Source organism: Musa acuminata, chromosome BXJ1-4 (assembly GCF_036884655.1).
Source record: "Musa acuminata AAA Group cultivar baxijiao chromosome BXJ1-4, Cavendish_Baxijiao_AAA, whole genome shotgun sequence".
Taxonomy (NCBI): Eukaryota; Viridiplantae; Streptophyta; class Magnoliopsida; order Zingiberales; family Musaceae; genus Musa; species Musa acuminata.
The window spans coordinates 42,006,870-42,021,503 of NC_088330.1; the positions used below are offsets into that span (position 1 = coordinate 42,006,870).

Below are 14,634 nucleotides of genomic sequence, written 5' to 3' on the forward strand. Positions count from 1 at the left end.
CATGGTTATGGTTTTGATTTCGGTATCGAGTTGGAACACGATTTCTCGCTTCTTTCTTCTCTCGCTTTCTAAAATTCAATTATTTGCTAGGAAAACACTGAAAACATTATTGACATCAATCAGACAGGAAATACCACCACCTGCATCCATGGGCATGGTTAGGGTTTTTTTGGCTCACTACTTGTTTCCTATTAGATAAGCTTGAGTTGATCTACTCTAGCTAACAAAGTTCAGCATTCAAGTTCCAATGAGGATCAAGTACTCTCTCTCTCTCTCTCTCTCTCTCTCTCTCTCTCTCTCTCTCTCTCTGTACCCTCATTGACTATTCCAACTTCAGCATCAAAGAAAAATGAAACTTTGATCCCCCTCAACATTTAGGTAGTCACCCACCATAATGTGTTTGTGGTCCTAAAAATGAATCCAAATTGGCTTTGATTGCATGTCATAGTATCATATTACAACAGTTTTTTCTTTTGCCAATGGACAAACTATAATGAAAAATTATACTTCAAATAATTAATCACAAGATAAATTAAGTCACTCTAAGTTCATAGACCTTGAAGATATGGCATCACTTGAACAATTTAAACATTAATAATAGAGCCATGACTTCCTTTCCTGCATGTGTAATAATGACAATTACAAAAATATTGCATTCAAATGAATGACATGAAGCAAATAAATAATTAATTTAAGAAAAAGAAATGAATTTTACAGGGGTAATCAAAATTACTATAATCATTCCATTATTTACATATTTTCTAAATGAACATTGCAAGAAATCACTGCTTAGCTTTCTAAACTTGCACAATTTTGAATTTGTAATTTCATAGGTGATCATATCTTTTTTTTACCTTAATCCATTAGGCTTCACAATCTTAAACCAAGATAATTTCATGGATGGCCTCACAATTAAGTTGTATGAATGGTAGAAGATAGTATGAAAACTATGTTTATATCTTATAAACTATTCTAACCCTAATTTTAGGCATAATGGTTAGAAGTTCTAAATATTCAACTATAAACACTTAAAATTAAATTGACCTAATTATTTCAAATTTTGAATCTAGTTTGATCACGATCACAACGTATTCATCTCCGATAAAGATATTTTGTTAATCTAAATTTCAAGATGGTTTTAGTAGCTAGGGTTGGACATGCCTAAACCAAAAGCCAAACAAGGCTGAGATAAGATTGGACTTCCAAATAGTCAAGATTTATCTAGTTTGTGCAACAAGAACCAAAAAGCATGGATATATAGATAAATCATTCTATATTGCCACACTATTGTTTTGTTGAGTGGTTTATCTATCTCACAATACATCTTATTGTCATCATAATTAGCACAATTATCTTCAAGCTGGCTTTCATTGCTTCAGATATATATATATATATATATATATGGCAGGATGATAAATCATCTGAAGTTGCTCCATTTTGTTTTAGTTGGCCATTCATGTGGCCATAACAAGAGAATCATTTCACCACACTAAGCAAAGTCAAACTTGAATTTGACAGAAATTTTGTTTTTATTTATTTTTTTCTTATTATTATTATTATTATCATTACAAATTTCTTTCAAATATTAAGTTTATCCAGAAAATATCCAAGATGATCACTTTTTGTAATGGTCAATATTACTTTGTTGAGTTCAAGAAGTCCATAAAATGTAAATAGATGTCAGCAATATTTTTAGCATTATATTGAATCATGAAAGAATATTAATCTCTAACTAAATTTTGTGTGTGTGTGTGTGTGTGTGAATTTTAGATTTTGAAGAGAAATATATGTTTAATTCAAAGATATAATTATAGGTCCCATTAACTAATTATACATATATATCTACAAATATGAAGTTGGGCAATTGTCTCGGAAAATATTCTCTTTTTCGATTTTCTTCGGATAATACTCCCCTTTCATAATTCCCATATAGTCATCCCATATTTTAAATTTTTCAAAAATATGCCCCAAAAATTATCATGTTTTCTTTCAATCCAAATTTAAAAAATAAAAAAGTCATCAACTGTTGACCACACTGTATAGTGTTTTAAAAATCCTATAAAGTATTTTTATTTCGAAAAAATTATATAATATTTTTGTTTCAAAAATACTATGACATCAATATTTAGTTCAAAAATACTATACAGTGTTTTTGAATAAAAACACAATAAGACAAGTTCAAAAACAATGTATAGTGTTACAGTGCTTTTAAAACAAAAAACACTATACAGTGTTTTTAAAATATTATACAGTGTTTTGTGAACAAAAACCAACCGACAAAACACTGTGAATAGTTGACAACAAAAATTTGATTTAAATGAAAAAATGGTAACTTTTGGAAGGGATGTTTTTGAAATATTAAAAATAAGAATTGACCATTTGAAAATTATAAAAAGAAAGATACTATCCAAAAAAATTAAAAAATATTTTTTCGGATAATCGCCCAATCAAGTTTTGCATGAAACTTCCCTCTCAACATATGTTTGTAATGCCATGACTTCAATGGGTACACATATCATATATATATAATTATATATATAAGCTATTAAATGATAATAATAATAATAATAATAATAATAATAATAAAAATAATAATAATAATATATTTGTTATACTTTTGTCTGGCATAGAGCTTTTAAGACCCAATAATCGCTCTTCTGAATCCGCATGGGTGTACGGTATATGTATATATATATATCTATATATATAATATATAATATATGACTGTCTCCTCCAATCCTTTTGTGCTGCACCATGCCACCCTACAGCCTGCAACCCTAAAACCCTACACAGGAAGACTGTAACCCTAACCCTAACACCTAATCCCTCTCACTAGCTGTTCTCTCTCTGGATTCCTTTCTCTTTTAACTCTCTTTACTTTATTAGTCTCAACCACCTTTGCCTGTGGTCTGAATACTTTATGTGAGGGAGGGATTACTTGCACCACCACCACCACCATAACACTTCACTCAGCTCCCTCTATAAATCCAGTTGTTGGGTCTTGTGAGTGTGACACATTCCCACCGACTTTGTTTTCTTCCTTATTCTATTCCATGCATGCTCTCTTCTCCGTTCTGGTAGTGGGTTTTGCATGCTGCTTTCACATTTGATGTTCTTTTTCCTTGTTCTTCTTTTGTTTGGCTTCTCCTGCCAAACTACATCTGATCTGATGTTGTTGTGGGTTTGATGGTTGCACCTTTCTCCTTTTCTTTTGGTTTTTTGGGTTTGAAGTCCTATTATCACCTTTTTTGCTTTTTTGTTCTTTCCTCCTTTCTCTTCTTGATCTTTTGTGGGCTACAAGCTTCATCAGAGTGGTTGTTCTTGTAGTTTCCTCTGGTATGTCATTTCCAGGATTTTAGCTTCTTCCCTGTTGAAAAGACGGTTGTTGTAAAACCATCTTTTGCATGAATGAGCTTAGAGAACTTTTGATTTTAGTTTTTCAAGGGTTTGACCTAATCAGAGATGCCCATGCTAGCTCTCGATCATTTAGTCTTTGACTGCTCTCCATTATCTTTCTTAGACTGTTAACCTAGTTATCATCCATGTGCCCTTGATCCCTCAAATACTCTCTCTCTCTCTCTCTCTCTCTCTCTCTCTCTCTCTCTCTCATGCTCCTATACATTCACACTTGTCTCTTATGAAAGAGTTGAAAGAAGGTTACATGAAAATGCCCAGAGGAATGAGTGAAGCTGCCAGCATGATCTAGCTCTGGGTGACCAAACACTCATAAACACTTGTGTTTATGAAGGTCAATCATTGTTAGGTCATGCTGTGCCAGCCTCACTTCTTCCCATCGTTGGGCATTACAATCTCCTACCTGAAATGAAGAACAAGAGGCAGAGACTAACTTAAATATGCTTTCCTTCATCTGATGCTTTACTCAGTCCTTTTTTGTGTTCTTCCTTAGGATGACATTTAATGCTCCAGTTCCTGAAGGTGCCTGAATCTGCAAAGGAAAGCCACTTCACCTGCTGTTTCATTGATACCATCAGAAGAATGTTTTCTCTCTCATATAGAAAACATGGGGTTTTGTTTTTGGTTAGTGTATGGAACTCTATATCGATCGATTTACTTTGTTTCTTCGGGAGACTTCTCTGAGATTCTTCTGCAGTGACATGCTTGAGTAATCAAGATGTTATCATGTCTGTGAATCAACTTGTGTGATGAAGATTCTTCTGCAGGGGCATACTTGTGTGATCAGATGATACTAATAGCACATTCTACCATGCAAGCCAGCTTTAAGGAAGAACAGAATTCTTGACACATGAGAGAACATTACAACTTGCTTCTTGGTAATCTGCACCATTTCCAACCAAAGAGTCTTTCAAGCACCATCTGGTCTTATCAGAAAACAAGAAAGAGCAGGAAATCTTTTATTTGTCTGAAAATAATTAGCACATACAGTTTCCTAAGTGTACTGCTCTTTCTAGTGTTTGCTTGTAATGACCATCACATAATGGTTTTTCCCAACAAGTGAACATTGTGGTGGCATATGCAAGTGTCAGTGTATTTTACAGATCAAATTCTATATACCAGTCTATAAATTCAGGTGTACCAAGATATTAGATCATCTTGCCAGGTTTGTAAGCTCAGTTCAAACACATCCATTTCCAAATAAATTCTTTTTACAGTATTTTTTGCTAAGCATTGCATATTCCACTTAATGAAGATAGGTTTTTTTCAAATACCAATTTCAGACTATGAGAATTTATTAGAGAAACTCCTGAATGTAGATATGATATTGCTTCTGATCCTCCATAGAAAGATTTGTTTTTTTTTTTTTTTTGTATTGTAATCAGATGGAACAAAATGACTAGTTGGTGACTGTCCTTAATTTTGTTGAGTGATTCTTATTCCTTTTATATACATATAGTTTACCACTTGATTCACCAGCTACATTATGTATAATCAGAACTGATGCTTTCATTTTAATCCTGGTCAAAAGTAGAATCCACTTGCTGTTTCTTTTGACTTGTGCTCAATACACACTGCCTAACTTTACATAGGTTTTTAATTCATGAAAGTAATTAAAATTCTATAAGTTTATACACAATAATAAATGTGCAGTTGTTTGGTAATTCAATGACTTTCTAGATTATTACAAATATAAATATACATATATATATATATATAGCAATCTTTTAACAAGGAAGATTGTTGCTGTAATTAAATAGCAAGATCTGCATGGGGTTGTTCTGAGATAAACGCAAGCTTTAACATGAAAATATGAAGAAAAAAGGGGGGAAATTGATCAACTGTGTCTGGCCAAAAAGAAAAGAGAAAATATCTTTTTATCAGTTGTTATTTAGCTTAAGTTTGATAAGATATCATCACTGAAAAAGCTATGGATCACTGATAAATTGACAGAGAGATCATACAGTTTCTCCTCAGAGTTTATCACATCTTCTACCCAGCAATCCAAACAGAAGTCATTGAGTAAATCTTGGAAGATCTTATAAATAACCAGAGAAGCAATTCTAACATTTATGGCCTATTTTTTGCACAAGTCCCTCTTCCATTAATATTAGATAATTTCAAATTTTAGCTTTGTTTAGAAACAAATACTACTTCCAATTCTCAGATGCATAATTTCAACTTGTGTGTGTGTGTGTGTGTGTGTGTGTGTGAGAGAGAGAGAGAGAGAGAGAGAAGAACACCAAAGAGAAAGGAACCAAAGTCTAGTCACTGAAGAGAGAAGAACACCAAAGAGAAAGGAATGCACAAGGATTTAGTTGAAAGAAGAATTAGAAGAACAGGAACCAAAATCTAGTCACTGTTTGAACTGATGGTAACAAAACAAATCTCCTTCCATCATCTCTTCTTTTGCCTAAACACATTTTAATTCCTTTCAATCTTTTCTTTAGATTAGGAAACCTTGATCCAAGAGCAGACTTTTATCAGGCATATCACTTTCTTAGTAGCTAGAATTGGCTAGCTGCTGTTGCATGCTGATTTCACCATGCTGCCATATAGGAACAGCTGCTTTATGTACCTCTTCTAGGCAACTGACATAAAGGCAGAAATGCATGCTCTTCACATATATATATATATATATATATATATATATATATATATATATATATATATATATATATATATAGATATAGTTTATCAACATTTAAGTATGCAAAGTTTGAAAAAAGCAATGGCAACATGAAAGCAATCAATCTAGTTATCTTGTTTGAAATAATAATGTCAACCATATAGCAGCTATCATAATTATTTCAGGAGGATTCTTGCTCTACAATCATGATTGAGAGACATTAAGAATGATACATGGCATGAAAAGAAATTAGTGAAAGTTGAATTAGTGGATGATGTTCCTGCCAACACGAGATCAGAGAGGATAAATATGTACTGTTTCCACGACTCAGAACCTTAACATTCAAGTTGCAAAAGAAAACAATTTTTCTGTGTCATCAAGGTTTGTCCTCATGATAATTATAATATGCTCACTCATTAGAGAGGTATGAACTTATTCCTCCCCCCTCACACATACAAACACAAACACATATGTACAAAGAGAAGAGAGATCACATGTACTTGTTGATATGCTTTCCTCATCCTTAACCTAGTGAAGTGTGAACCTTGTGCAAGAAGAACATGCGTGTGCAGGCAATTTGGTCCCCTTCAACCATCATAGTTTTCTTTATGCTTAAACCTCTCTCTCTCTCTCTCTCTCTCTCTCTCTCTCTCTCTCTCTCTCTCACACACACACACATACACATTTCTGTTGTCTAAAGTAGGGCATTTCATTGAATGGGACATGCAGATAGATGAAAGGTTCTCACCACTAGTCATTAGTGTAGCTCATAGTAAAGTTGGAAGCCTTAGCTGGCTTGTGCATGTATGACAACATTCAATGTTGTCTTTTGATTCTGGACCACCCTTTTAGGTTATTCTTAGTCTTCTTTTAGCCTTAGAAATCAAACCAGAAATCAAATAACAAGTTATCCCTCCCTTTCTCCATCTATATATTTCCTATCCCTACCTCCTTCCTCCTCCACAGTCACCACTGCCTCCTTAGAGGACAGCATCTCTCTCTCTCTCTCTCTCTCTCTCTCTCTCTCTCTCTCTGGATGTTTGTGGGGAAGTTGCCAAGTGATCAACAGTGAGGGTGCACCATAAGAAGCTGAAGCTGCCAGCATGATCTGATGACTCTATCTTCTGAATCTTGGATGAGGATATGCAGATCATGTTGCAGCTCCATCTACTGGTGGGAGCACCAGAAGAAAACAGAAAAGTCTATCCTAATTCCTTTCTCTCTTTAACCTAACAACCATGGTTTCATGAGAAACCTAACATGAACAAAAGGGCTGCTGATTTTGACCTAACTTAGCAGGTTGGATTCATTGATATGGCAATTTTTATTCTTTGCTGAGATTGTTGATACCTTGTGATATGTGGAGTGGATGGTTTTACTCTCAGTTTCTTGTTGGTTTTAGGATCTTGGCTTTGGAAGCAAACCTAGACATCCTTCTCTCTGAGTTGCTTCTTTTATATTCCATGCTCTAATGATTTGTTCTGTCTTCCATAATCATACTATGTTTTTTTTACATGGATCTGTTAAATCTCTTTTCATCTTTTCTCCTGTTTCATGCATACATTTAAGTGCTTATGACTTCATGACTGCTATATTTTTTAGCTCAACTTGCATGCATAAGATTCTTCTTTATCTGCTCTGGTAATAAGTTTCCAAAGATTTCATCCATTCAGATAACCGACTGTTTGCCTGACCTTGCTTACCAAGATTGGGAATCAGAAAGCTGTATGAAATATAGGCTTAACTGTGAACCTGAATGCAGATTTGATTTTGTCAAGTGCTTGTTTGAACCTAGCACTTAAAGAACTCAAGCTTTGGAGTAGATTTCAACATTTTTCCTTTTCTTTCGAAGCTTTGCATTGCATGGTCAGTAGATTAGGTAGGCAGGAAGAAGACACAGATTGTACCATCTTCCCCGGTTGCTTTTGGCTTCTCTCTCTCTCTCTCTCTCTCTCTCTTTGTGTTTGTTTTTAAAAAGGTACATATAAATGGCTTTCTTCTTTGAGTACTAAAGCAATGAACCCTTCACTTCAAGGATTCTCATTGGTGTTCATTTGTTGATTCTTTAACAACCCTCCTTCCCTTTGAACTCTTTTTCTCTTGCTTGTTGCAGTGTTTTGACTTGTTATCCTTTCCTTGGAAGTTGCATGTGAGCCAAGGAGTCCAGCCAGTGGTGTTTGTGGTGTACACACAGCTATTAAAGTCCAATTCTGGTGGAGGACACATAGTGAGCTGTTCTGATTCATGCAGTGTTTGTCTCATGCAGCTTGGGTCTTGTTTCCATGTAGTCCAGAGCCTGTGAGTGAAACCTTGCTTAAGCTTAGCACCAAAATGGAGTGGCCAAATCCACAGACTGCAAAAGTCTCTTCCCATGGAAAAGGGATGATGAAAAGGAGACATGACTGCAAAGGGTAAAAGGAGTTGATACAACTGAGGAAAGTGACCACTTTTGGAGTATAAATCCTATTGAAAGGTGAAAGGGATATCTCTTTTCTTTGCTGATGTTTCAGACAGTGGTACTTTGGTTTCTCAAACTTTGTGGAACCATTGATGGAATCCAGAACATATTTATAAGCTAGCCTCTAATTAACCTGCTAACTTGTGTTTGCATTTAAGATGTTTCTGTAAGACATACAGATCATGTTCAGTTTGAAGTATAGAAATTCATTGACAAAAGTTGTGTAAATTTTGTCAAATACATGTCATACATTTGATAGCTGAAGCAAAAAAATGACAGATTGGCAAATGGTTTTCAACATATCTTCATTTTGATTCGATCATATCATTTATTTATTCTAAATGATTGATCCAGACATCTATATTTTTAAGGAACAAAAAAAAATTTTAATGACTAGTAACAGTATCTTACTAAAACCATACATATTGAAGGATAATGAGCATGAATGGAATTAGGCAACACCATTCACTTTAGATTACTGACATTTGGATTGGCTTATATCCAGCAATGCTGCTAATGATAATAATTGTAGTGTAGGTATAAGAAAATAGTCAGTTAGGTCATGCAATTTGCTTATTTTTAATTGAAAACAGGAATCTGTTTAAGGATGACTTACAATGGAATTAATATTTGCTCTCTAAAACAAGTTGAGGCTTACTGTGTATACATATTAGCCAGACTACTCCAAGCTACTTTGGTACTTAACTAGCAAATATATTAACATAAAAGAGAGTATGCTAGTAAACTTGGCGAGGCAAAAGTACATATTTAGAGGAAGTGATCATCTCCAAGTTGATGGAGATGAAATGAGAGACTGTGAGAGGTCTTTTAGGCAAGGACCAGTTCTTCATGGATGATAGTTCTAGGTTGGTTGGTCGATGGCAACCTTACAGCTAGAAGGTCTTATGGAGGTGATCCACAGGGACACAAAATTGTACCTTTTAGATCTGGATTTGGTTTCATAGTACCAAGTTGTTCTACCAGCATCATCCAAAAGAATTCAGAACCTTACTGTTCTTCTCATTTCAAGAAGACCAGAATGAGCTTGAAGGTAATCAGATCTTCATTTATATACTTGTTCTAGTTCTTTAGCTCAACTACAAATACAAAAAGAAAAGATTAATTTGATGGTCTTTCTTGCTGCTTAGATGTCCCCTCAAAATTTGGCTGCACTAAACATTACTGTACTATATATCAGGAACTTGTTTCTGCATTCAGTGCTGCAGTTGGAAATTTAATTTTCACTTCAAGATAAAAAAAAATTAGCTAAAGAATAGGAAAAAAAACAATTAGTCACTTAATCTTATGAGAAATCTCATTTAACCTAGCGGAAAGTTATGTGATATGGATGATCTGGAAGCCATTTTTCAAACTAAACTAAATAAATCTCAGATTTTTATCAAATATAGAAGAAAATAATTCACATGAATCAATCTCCTAGCAAGTTTGATTAAGGGTCTAATCCAAGTATTTGGCTTGACTTGCTAAGCCCCATCATAAACATAGTATTAACTCAAAACCAACTAAGCTCATCCCGACTGAAAATGGTGAGATTAGAGTAAATCCTAACAAAATTAGCAACACTAGAGATTTGCTCCTAATGCAAAGTGAATCATGAGAAACACATATGCAGCTAATGCAAAACCTACATATTATATAAATATAAGTGCAACCTACCTATTCCAAAATTAAATATAAATCACTGAGGAAAACAAACCATTATTTTAACCTACTTAAGACACCTAACTCAGCTAGTTGGTATTTAAATCTTGAATAGGGATGCTTGTGGTTCGATGGTCGACAATAACAACAATAAGTTGTGATGTCACATTTATTTGTCATCAGCTATATAAATCTTTTACCATCACTGAACTTTATAGAATATTATATGGATTATGCTGTTGAACAATCCTATTCATTATCATTTTGATTTGAGTATGATCATTTGAAAGTGATCTTCCGCAAGTTCATATTTTTGCTATTGCACCTATACTGCTCTGCTGGTGCTTGACTGGCCCGGCGGCATGGCATGGCAAGTAAATGTATGATTTCAAAGTTTCATGTGAAAATCAGTTTGGCTCTTAACTCACAAAGAATGTCTCAAGAAACATTACCCCCTTTCAAAGTATGGTAGTATTACTCCTAATATTACCCCCTTTCAATCATGAAAACAATCTTTTTAACCATAGAGGTAACATTACTTAGATTTTTCTGCAACCAGGGTTATTAAGCTGTACTTTCAAATCTAAGATCATTCTGATCTCTTTCTATTTTTGTAATGAAATCATTTTCGATTTCATTCTGTCTATCCTAGTATCATTAATTAATCATCTTGTCTAATCATAATAGAAGGTCTTCTTTGAGCATAAATATACTACCTTTGATGATTTTTTTTTTCATTTTATCCTCTATCAAAGCTACACCAATGAAGCACAAAGATTTTCCTAACAAATTTTTAGTGTTCCCCAAAGAAACTGCATACTTCATTTCTGATTCATACAAACTGTCCAAAGACCTAAAATGAAAATTTAAAAAAAAAACATGGAATATATTCTGACATAGATCGTGATGTCTCGTGCAGGGGTGAGACATCACTTCTATATAGGTTGTCCTTTGGGGACAATTTGATCCTTAATCCACATGTAGAATGGCACCAAGACGTAATATGTTGCTGTGATCGTACCCAAAATGAAGCGTATAAGGAAGGAAAATGGATTCACAGGCTTCTTTACATCTTCAGCTTTGGGACCAAGCTGCAGAATGAGCCAACAATTACATAACCAGACAACTGTAACATCTATATAAAGCATTACAAGGTGCATGAAAACAAACTTAAGTATGTAATCTTTTTTGACCAACTGGAAGACACTATGTCAATGTTCTCACTTCTTTATAAGAAATTGAGGAGCTCTACAATATCAAAAAAGGCTGATGGTTCATTTTCCCTCTTTTATGGGATGAGTTATCTAATGGATAACAAAAAATGACTAGTAAAAGTTTAATGTCTAGAAAAAACATAAAATAGCTAGAAAAAACCAAACAATGATAACCATTTTTTCCAAAGCAAAAAATGCTCAACCACATAAAACTAGGGTGTTAAATGTCCAAAACCTACCATTTAGTCACTACTCTGAATCAAATCCTCACTGGTCATTCTCTCCTCACAGAGCATTACGTGAAACAACTCATATTTCCCTAGGTCACAAATATCTTTTGCAACTATCTCAATCACACCTCAAGCAAGTTACTTGCAATTCATCATAAATGTTGTCCCTGTCACAAAATCAACTATCTATATCATTGCTTAAACTTGCTAGAATTCTAAAGACATTGCTGTCCAGTGTTCTATTCGAATGAAACAACCAGTCTTACACCATAAGTTGTGCTAGTTGGCATGTGTTTATAATGGTCAAAATATATTGTGCCAAAAAATTATTAGCATGCATCAGGGCAATCCATGTCAAAGGTGCTGACATATAGCTAGACCAATTTGTTAGCCTGTACTGAATAGCATAAGGCATGCCGACCAGTGAAAAAATAACTGTGCTATGACACAAAAGGCATAAGCAATTCCCCATGTGACGAAATGACAAATCCTTGCTTATACCTGTCGTACAATTTCCTTTCGATGTGAAAAATGTTCTAGGGCTACATGGTGCAATAGATGCAACTGTCTATTTAATCATCCTACTTCATTGTAATTAATATTCTATTCAATCTACACATCTTTTCGTACACCCACTGTAAAGCATAAAAAAAGTTTACTTGCTTCTTGATATTTCCAAGCGTTCATTTTCATAATACATTGCCCTTTTTTTTGGCACTTTACTAATGGAGTTGCTGTGATTTTTGTCGTGATCCTACTTATCTTAAAATCTTCGACTTCTAAAATTTGCCCATAGAGTTCATATTTAGATATTACCACCACCAACTAGCTTCAATTGATGCCACAATCAAGACATAAACCAACAAGGAATATGCCTTCAAGTATCCTCATAACAAAGGGAATTAGGCAAGGAGCTACAATCTTCACCACCAAACATATTCTTGATTATGTCAGTCTATGTTGTACAAAATTCATAAATTCATTCTCTTCTATAACCCAACAATTTAGGTGTTTAGAAACATTGCCATAATCTAGTAAAAATCATTACTCCAATATTCTCTGTTACTAGTTGTATAAATAACTTTCTTGTCTGAACCACAAAACAGAGCTGGTTTTGAGAAATATTGATATCATATCTGATATACAAAAAGTTTGATTGGTTTGTTACCCAGATGCACATCCAAATATATGACTAAAACATATACATGCAACATAATTTGCAGTGGTGGACATGATAAACCAGGATTTACTAAAAAATTGGTTAGTGCAAGGATGCTTAAGATAATATACGATAAAGAAAGTTTTACCTGCAAAGGTGAATCACCAGATTCTCTATTAACACCAGTGACAGAGCATCCCATGATGAGGCCATGACGACGGACACCGCGGTACCATTTCGGTCCAATTCTTTTCAATTTGACATCTTTAAAACCAGCCTTCTTGAACCACTCAATATATTCCTCTTCCTTGGGGAACAACATCCACATGTCAGCAAAGAAGCGTGACAACCAGAAGGTTGGGTATACAGGACCAATGACACAGGCTAACCCTCCAAGTTTCAACACTCTGTATGCTTCCCTGATACCACGTTGAGGATCGGGCCAGCACTCGATACTGGATATTGATCAGAAAGCAAGCATTAACAGACAAAGAAAATGACATGCTATTTTAATGTTATTCGGTATGATCTCTCTGAAACTTAAAAGGAAGCAAGCTATGAGTAATAAGTTAACTGATGAATTTTAAACAAGAAAGAAAAAGAAACTTGAAGGTCAACTGAGGAAATTCTAAAAGTGAGTGGGAGAAAAGTTAATACCGAATTACAAATTTTGCTTAAGCATGAAAATTTCAATTTTTTTGTAAACAAGACCTTACCAAGATACCATCCTCTTGGAGCTCCATAAAAATTTCTCATATTGATTAAAGAAATAGCATTATATTATCTTTCAAGATTTGGATTATTCTCACAAAAAATACAGTTGATATGAAATTTGCGAAAACAAATTTTTGGTTTCCTACTCGGCCAAGGAATTCACATATAAGCCACAAGTGGATCTTTTGTCTTTGAATTATCATAGCAGATCACGTCTACATGCATCTTATATACTTAGGTTAAGAAGCACAAAGATTAAAACAGAAAGTACTAGTTTTAACATTTACTACAACTGCAACATCAGAAGTACTAGTTTCATTCCAAACAAAAATTTTATCAAACACAATGTGAACAGGTCACAAAAATCTTACCTTCCTGCAGAAATATACCGATCAACAGAGTCCGTTGGGAAGGGAAGCTCCTCCGCATCCCCCTCGATGATTGTGCATTCTTTCAGTTCCTCCTTCTGCCTCACCTTTGCGAGCTGGTGCGGTGACTGGTCAAGAATGGTGACGTTCTTGGGGTATACGTGTTGGACAATGCCCAATGTGGTGAATCCAGTCCTACCACCGACAAACAACCTTCAATCCCGAATCATATCGATCGGCAGGCTCAAGAGCCTCATCCCTCATGTCCTCAGTCCAATGCCCAGGGTTTATAACATGGTCATAGACGATGGAGAGGAATCTGTAGAACCAAAATGCCTCCTTTTTGTGCTGGATAAACCTGGGTTGAGAAGCAAGCCTGGAAGAGGGAAGGCTGCACCTTGGAGCCAAAGTTTTGGCCCTCATACTACCACCACCAAAATAGATCAAAGGGAACCTAGTTGGGTTTCTTAGTTTAGAGAGAAGACCCCATGAAGCCCAACCCAGTTGGGTTTCTTACTTTAGAGAAAGGGAGCAATTCGGCTCCCGGCTACCTTGAGCATATGGGAAGCCATCTATCGGTGAAAGAAGATACAGACTGCTGCTAAATGGGAACCTATAGAGAAGGAAGACTACTGGGAACTGGGTTTACCTGCTTGCCAAAGGATTCACATAGGGTACAGGGTACTGACAGAAGAGGAGCAGCTCTATCTCACACCACAGGTTTTGTGTTTGTGGCTGAGCTGTGTAATCCCTCCCCCAAAAAAACCAGAATGCAGTTCCAACCAT

At 35.0% G+C, this 14,634-nt stretch overlaps 2 long non-coding RNA genes and 1 pseudogene across 2 annotated transcripts; 2 read left to right on the forward strand and 1 right to left on the reverse strand.

Annotated features, from left to right (window-relative positions):
- The first annotated feature begins 3,063 nt into the window (after positions 1–3,063).
- LOC108952541 (uncharacterized) lies at positions 3,064–4,633 on the forward strand. Its single transcript, XR_010513039.1, has 2 exons — positions 3,064–4,038; positions 4,182–4,633. It is a non-coding gene; the product is annotated as an uncharacterized LOC108952541 (long non-coding RNA).
- Positions 4,634–7,018: 2,385 nt separating this feature from the next.
- LOC135672651 (uncharacterized) lies at positions 7,019–8,545 on the forward strand. Its single transcript, XR_010513040.1, has 2 exons — positions 7,019–7,342; positions 8,157–8,545. It is a non-coding gene; the product is annotated as an uncharacterized LOC135672651 (long non-coding RNA).
- Positions 8,546–10,786: 2,241 nt separating this feature from the next.
- On the reverse strand, positions 10,787–14,577 carry LOC135671776 (2-methyl-6-phytyl-1,4-hydroquinone methyltransferase 1, chloroplastic-like; annotated as a pseudogene).
- Positions 14,578–14,634: the final 57 nt, after the last annotated feature.